Raw genomic sequence first — 7,451 nt, forward strand, 5'->3', positions numbered from 1 at the left:
CCCGTCCCTGCGGCGCCGCCGCGGCTGCTGCTGGCAGTCTCCGTGCCCGCTCGGGCGCCGCCGCCCCCCGCACGCCCGAGCTGCCGCCGCCGCGCCCGCGCCCGTCCCCGCCCGTCCCCGCCCGCCGCCGGGCGCCGCGCTCCGCCCCTCCCCCCGGCCCCGCGCCCCCGGACAAGGTCACCGCCGCCCCGCGCCCCCGCCCGACGAACACCGGCTCCTGCCAGGGACGCGATAGGGGTGGGGTCTGCTTCCCCGGGAGGAAGCTGGCGCACCCCAGGGCCACCCAGCAGCCGGCCGCTGGGCAAGATGGGGGCAGAGCCGAGGTCACCCAGGAGCAAAGAGAAGGGGCCAGCTGGCAGAACTGCAGACAAGGGGCCTGGGGGAACAGAACGGGACACCCTTGGGCTGGTGGGGGTGAGGGTCCAGGGCAGGGCCCCCCAGCGGGGGGCGCATTGATGGAATGAATGATCAATCAATCAATCAATAGATGTATGAGAAGGCAGAGGTGGCCCAAGGGGGCTCGGGGCAATGGGGACGTACCTGGAGACTAGCCCCCATCCTGGGGGATTTGTCCTGGCAGGGTGGGACTTGGTTTGGGTTGGTGCCCCTGAGGGCAGGCCACCAAGGCAGAGATGGCAATTGGGCCCTTGAGCTGGGGGCGGGGGTGGGCTTTTGAAGCTGGGGGTGAACAAAGGGAGCCAAGGAGAATGGATTTGCAGTTTTCTGGTAGGAAAATGTTATCTTCATCAAATAGTTGTCTCTGAGAGTAAACGTTTGCCTTTGGGAAGCGTCTGTGCAGTTGACGTCTGTGTGTCCACGTTTAGACCAACAGGGTACCATCACCCCTCCCTCCTGAAGACTGGGAGGGTGGAGACTCATCTCAGAGAAGACTGGGCTTTGGGAAACAGCAACTGAACCAGCCAGGGGTGGGTGTGAGAACGCCCCAGGGCCCAAGCCTGTTAGAAGCAGGCACCCCTCGATGGGTAGGCTGGCACTAAGGGTACCACAAGGAGGGACTTTCTGGGGTCAGAGCAGTCGGAGGGTGAAAGAGGCTCTTTGTAGGGTGGTGAGCTCCCCATTACGAGGTGTGTGAGCAGATGGTCGGCTGGAGCCCAAGGGCTCCTCTGGCTCTTGGCTCCTTGATTTTTGCTGACCCACCTTGTCTGTGGCTCTGGCTGAGCCAGACCCCTTCCTGCTCCCTTGGAGAGGTGGGCACTGCCCCCCAAGATCATCTGGTTCCCCCAGAGGCTGGGCCTCTGAGGTGCGTCCTGCTTTGGGAGCTTGAAGGGCCCCATTTCTCCCTGATTCAGCCCCTCCACTGCACCTCCCGGCCTCTAGCACCTGGACCATCCCACCCGCCTCCTTCCTGGCCTCCCAGGACAGCCCCCTCCAGCCCTCCTTCTACCCTGGCCTTCACCGCACAGACTCCCCTGCTCTCATGCCACCCGTGGCTTCCTGCACTTCCGGGTCAAGGTCCAGTTCTCAGCCTGGCGTTCAAGCTCCTCCCGACCTGACCCAAGCTCCCCTCCAGTTCCCCATCCAACCCCGGCTGCCTGGAGCTGTTCCCTGGACACACGCCACTCCTGCCCTGTCCTAGGCCATGTGGGGCACCACAGAGGGTGGCCTGGCCCCAGCCCCACACCTCCGAGCGCTCTCAGCCCGTGATGGAGACAGCCCTGTGGATCTTCACGTCCCGGCCAAGCGCTCCTCTGAGCCTCAGTCTCCCCATCTGTGAATGAGGATCACCATTGTCTTGTCTCCCAGGGTTGCTGGGAGCGATCGATGGGGCATGACGTCCACCTCCTGGGGCTGCCGGGCACACAGGCGCTCAGAGATGACAGCCCCGCTCCCTCCCGCTCCGACTGCCTGCCTGCTTCCTTCTCTGAGTGACCAGGGGCACTGGGCTGGGCCTCCGGCCTTGGGCCGGCCCTCTGCTCCTCCAGGCACCAGCCCAGGCCGGGGCAGGCTGACTCACGCCTAGGAGCGTGGGCACGCTCCACTCTGCGGCTGCTATTTATAGCTCCCAGGCCAGGCTCCCGGCCGGATGAGCCAGGAGAGGACAGGCCCCAGAGTCTCCCCCTCGCTCTCCCAGGCACGGGGCTCAACGCCCACCTGAGCACCCCAGACTAGGACGGCAGTCCCCCCTTTCCCGCGGCCGGCCGGGAAAGCCCTGGCCTTCATGCACCAGTGCAGGAGAGGGTTGGGTTTTATCAGCTCAGAGAACGGGATCGGCTCCCCTGGGGTGGCCCAGCTGGGAAGAGACCGGGCTGGGGGTGGAGCTCGGGTCCATCAGGCTCTGAAGCCACAGGCCAGCCTTTCTGCTGTCCCAGGCTGTCTGGGGGCCTGGCCCAGGGACGCACACCTGGCCTTTGGCTATCCTTGATCTGCAGAGGTCCTCTCAAATGTAAAGGGACAGCCACTCACCTGAGAGGTCCCTGCTCCTCGCCTGGCCTTGCAGCCTATGGGCCTCCTGCCAGCTGCTCCAGGCGGGGGCCGCTCTCCAGACCCACAGTGCAGGGAGGAAGGTGGCTGGGTCTCATGCTCTGCTCTTTCTGTGCTCCCGGGATTAATGCAATTATGTGGGCGAAGCTGGGGCTGGGTGCCACGGCCTCTCACCGATGCTGTTTGGCCCACAGAGGTTTTTTATTTGTTTTTAACTTTGGTGTCAACATTTAAAAATAAGAAGGTCATTTGTCAAAACACAGTTTGCCTTAAAAAATGAATGGGCTGGTGTCTCGAGCCCAAATTCTGCCCACCAGCCCCTGTGGGAGCTGGACCCCAGCCCCTGGTGGAAGATGCTGGTCCTTCACTGAAGCCACCCGCCTAGCCCCTGGGAGTGGCCTGAGGGGCTCTTCCACATACGGGGCTGTGTTGTCATCAACGCCTCCAAGGAGCGGGGTCACTGGAGCCTAAGCCATCAGCAGGATGAACCCCTGCCACACTTGCATCCTTTAACAGAGAGCCGGACAGCTTTGATCAGTCAGAGAAAAGGACCACGACATGCAGGGAGACCTCAGGGCCTTTGCACAGGCCACTTCCTCTGCCAGAAAAGCTCTTCACCCATCTTCTGACTCCAGTGAGGCCCTCAGAGATTCCCCCCTGACCACACTGCTAAAATAGTCTTTGTCTCCCTTCGTGGCTCTCCCTCCCACTTGCTTATCTTCAGGGCACTTATCACATTTTGTGTCCATCTATCATCTGTCTCCCTTGCTAGAATGTGCGCTGCCTTAGGTTCTAGGACAGTGGGTCTCCCCTGGAGGTGATTCTGCCCCCAGGGGACCCTGGGCGATGTCTGGGGACATTTGTGGTTGTCATGACCAGGGTGGGCTCTTGGCATTGAGTGGGTGGGGCCAGGGAGGCTGCTCCACACCCCAGGGCATCCAGGACGGCCCCCCAGAGGATGACCCAGCCCCACGTCAGCAGTGCTGGGGGGACCCTGGGGTAGGGCAATGGACCTCAAACGTGTCCCCAGACAAGCATCCCCTGGGAGCTTGGTAGAAATGCAAAATTTGGGAATTCCCTGGCGGTCCAGTGGTTAGGACGCTGGCTTTCACTGCTATGGACCCAGGTTCGATCCCTGGTCGAGGAACTAAGATCCCACAAGCCGTGCGGTGCAGCCAAAAAAAAAAAAAAAAGATAAGAGAAAGAAATGAAAAATCTCTGGTCCTGCCCCAGCCAAGACTAGCTCAGCAGGAGGCCCAGCCAGTCCCTCAAAGGAGAGGGCATGTGAACCGTGGCAGCCTTTTCCTTTGCTTTAAACGCAGCACCTCAGCTGTGCCTTCCAGGCACTGAGTCGGGGGGCTCTAAACGGCCCACCTGCCCATCCCGGCTCTCTCCTGCCAGGCTGGGCACACAGCAATCACTTGGGCCCTCGGCCAGAACACTGCGGTCTGCCAGGTCAGCTGTTCTTGCCCCAGGAGCTTCAGAGGCCTGGAGGGTGTCAGGGGCGGGGAGGGACGGGGTCTCCCTTCTGCAGCCCAATCTGGCCTCAGCTAACTGACAGCCAGGAGAAGAGTTCTAGGGTCTTCCCAGAACCACCCCAAGCCCTGCAGCAGCCCCCTTCTGCCCTCAGGAGTCCCAGCCCAGTCCCAGCCTGCAGGAGGCTCTCAAAAGGTCAGGTGGGTCAGTCACTGGCTCTGTATCAAAGCTGACAGACAGCTCAGGGTGGACACGGGCTGGGACAGGTGGGCCGCATGACCCTCTCTTCCTGGCAAGGCTGAGGGTCCAGAGCTGGTGGTCAGGGCAGGCCTGGAGGCGCCGTGTGCAGGGACACAGCATCCCGTCCGATGCCTGTGTTTTGGGGCCCAGAAGATGCAGACTGGCTGGGAACTGGCGACCCCCTCCCCGGCTCCACACTAATAACTTCTCCACCAGAAACGCAAACGGCAGACAACAGAAGCCGCAACACACTGTTATTACGCTTGATTCAATCCGCGAGGCCTGGGTGCCGCCTCCTAACCTTCTACTCTTTTGTCTCCAGATCAAGGAGGGGGACCTGGCTGACTGCATCCAGCTGTCGTCGGCACTGGGAACCCCGACTCCACTCGGCTCGGGGGCGGCGGGGCCGGTGAGGGTGACGCTGTATCAAGGACTAGAGCTGAGTCCTGGCTCAACCCTCCTGCTTGCTGAGCCCCCGCATCGGGCCCCCATAATCGTGCTGCCAGGAGCCTGCCTGGTCGCAGCCAAGCGGCTAGGGGTGGCCTTGACCCAGCCAGGCACGTCCGGATAAAGGTGGTTCCTGGTGTTTTGTGCTGGGAGTTTTGTTTCTTTAAACAGAAAGGCGTCTGTGCTACTTGGGAACGCTCGTGTCCAAGTGAAGGTGGCTGTGCCTGTTTGTCACCAAGCAATACACAGGTCACTTGCAGGAGTGTGTCCCCCTCTCCTCCATGAGACACACACACAGATCTCAAAGCGACACGTCCTCGATGGCGCAAAGTTGCGCAGAGATGAATGAAGGCTTTCGTGGCCGACGTCCGGTTCCATGTCAGGGCTGGTCCAGGGTCCCAGGTGGTGGGTGGCCAACCCACAGGTTTCTTCAGCCAAAGCTGTCACCACGCGGCACCTGTCGTGTCAGAGCGGGTGTGGGGGAGAAGGAGCCACTGAGCTGGCCTAGACGAGAAGACCCTGGTCTCGGCTGGACATGGCCACCATGAGCCGGGGGACCTCAGGAGCAAGGTCGGCCTCTCCGGGCCCCCATCAGATGGGACGACCATTTTTCTTCTTACCTCAACTTTCAACTTTGATCCTTGGCCAAAGCAGGGAAAGCTGACCAGAACTGACCAAGTGACACCATCATCCCTGTGGCCCTGGGAAGCCGACCCCAGGGCTGACCCTGGTCCCTCCAAGCACAGCAGACAGGAGGGGTGGCATTAGGGGTGCTGGCGGGGCAGCTTGTGTCCTCTCCTACGACACACAGCACCCCCAAACTTCTTGGGGGTCCCAGCATCCCCGGGGGGCCTGGAAGCAGTTTTGCTGGGTCAGGGAGAGGCCAGAGCCTGGCAGACAGAGGCTGGACAGGCTGGGGATCCGAGGATGCCGGGGGCCGGGGTGGCGGTGTCTGAGGGGCGGGCGGGGTGCCCCGGGGTTTCCCCCGTCACTGGTGTGGCAGCGCCCTTCGTGGTCTGGAAGCTGGCTTAGAGTGAGGGGGCATGATGTGACCCTGAAGGCTCCAGTGCAGGGAAGGTAAGGGGAAATGGAACTGAGGGGTGGAGGGGCTCGTGGTGTCCCCAGGCATCCCTGGAAGCTGATGGCTGGGGGGAGGGCGGGGACCCTGCTGTGTGTGCGCTTTAGGTAATGGAGGCGAAGGAGTATGGAGAGGAGGAAGCCTGGAGCAGGCTGTTCCGCACCCACGGGGCGGTTTCCTACTGGATTCAGGGGGACGGGGCCCCTGGGGGCCCCTGCCCAGCCCCGTCCCATGGGCCACACCCTTCTGAAGGCAGGCTCTGGAATCTGGCAACTCCATGACACCCCGCCCACCCGGGGCAAAGGTGGCGTGAAGTAGGGGCAGCGGTCGCCAGCAAGGGTGGGTTAAGGACAAGGTGGAGGTGACGGTCCCATGCCCACAGGGGTCACTTTCCCAGCATGGGGACAGGGTCAGGCCATGTGGGGTTCAGACGTGGGTCCTGGCAAAAACCAGACAGAAGTTCCTGGAAACAGGCCCAATACTTCCAGCAGCGGTGGGGTGGGCGCCCAATAGAGTGGAAGTGAGGGGCCTTGGACACACGGCCCTGCCCCGAGACCCATATCGACACCGAATGAGGCTGGGGCCGTGGCGGAGGTTGTGCGCTCTCCTGCCCGCGGAGCCGGGCAGGTGGCAGCAGGCCAGTGTCTGGGATGCCCCCTGGGACAAGCAAGTAGCTGCTCCTGGAACCCCACCGGGCCGGAGTGGCAGGCTGGAGGCCCCGCCGCGCCCAGGGCCATGGGGCAGAGGGGCCCGTCCTCGCCGGGAAGCTTTGACGGCCCCACTGCCACAGCCCGTCTCCCCAGTGTGGGTCTGGGCAGTGACCGCGAGTGAGGAAGGAAATCAGAGGTTCTAGGAAGGAGCCTGGGCCCCATGCCAAGTGGACAAGTGAGAAGACATGAAGGGTGTAAGTAATGGGATGGAGCTGCAGAAGCCGAGGCTGCGCCTCCAGGCTTGGGGGCAGACACACTTAAGTCCCCCCAGAAGGGCCCTCAGCCCTGGCTCAGCCTGGGAGCAGGAGCCGGTTGCCATGACTACACTAACAGAGCTTGTTGCCACGGAGGGGAGGGTTCGCGCCAGCCCCACGGGGCTGTTAGGCTCCTGTGCTTCCCGAGGGGGGTCCTAGCTTCATCTGTGTCTGGCCAGGGGGAGCTGAGTCACATGGCCCCTGACCCTGGCCTGAGGGAGTCGTCTTGCTCTGGAGACCCTGTGGCCAAGCTGCCGCAGGCCTGCCCGCACTCTCTGCAGCCCTGGGGCTCTGTTGCCTCGGGGAGCCGAGCAGCGCAGCCTGGCCCGGAACCCCAGCCCCTGGAGAGCAACCTCTCCGGGCAGGGTGGCCGCACAGAAAGCAGGGAAGAACAGGGCGGCTCTGAGACCCCTGGAACCTCTGTCTCCCGAGAAGCACAGCCTCAGGTGGTAGGAATCACAGCCCCATCACCCCCACTGACCGCGAACGGACAGAGGCTCCTGGCTGGCCTTTCAGAAACCCCTCAGGGCACCACGTGACAGCGACAGGACCCTCTGCTCACCCTGGGGACACGCCCGCCACATGCCGCAGGGCTCCAGGGAAGGCCTGGGGGTGGCTACAGCGTTGGCACTGTAGCCAGGGCTGCGGAGGACACAGGCTGGCCTCTCCCGCACTCGTCCACAGCCGGCGGGGTTTAGGGGTGGGGAGGGTCTGGGTCTGACCCCACCTGGACGCCCGGGGCCACCCCCCCGCGAGTCACCAGACCCCCACGCCGGCGGATGACATGGCCACACAGCTTTGGTG

This window comes from Physeter macrocephalus, chromosome 2 (assembly GCF_002837175.3).
Source record: "Physeter macrocephalus isolate SW-GA chromosome 2, ASM283717v5, whole genome shotgun sequence".
NCBI classification, from domain to species: domain Eukaryota; kingdom Metazoa; phylum Chordata; class Mammalia; order Artiodactyla; family Physeteridae; genus Physeter; species Physeter macrocephalus.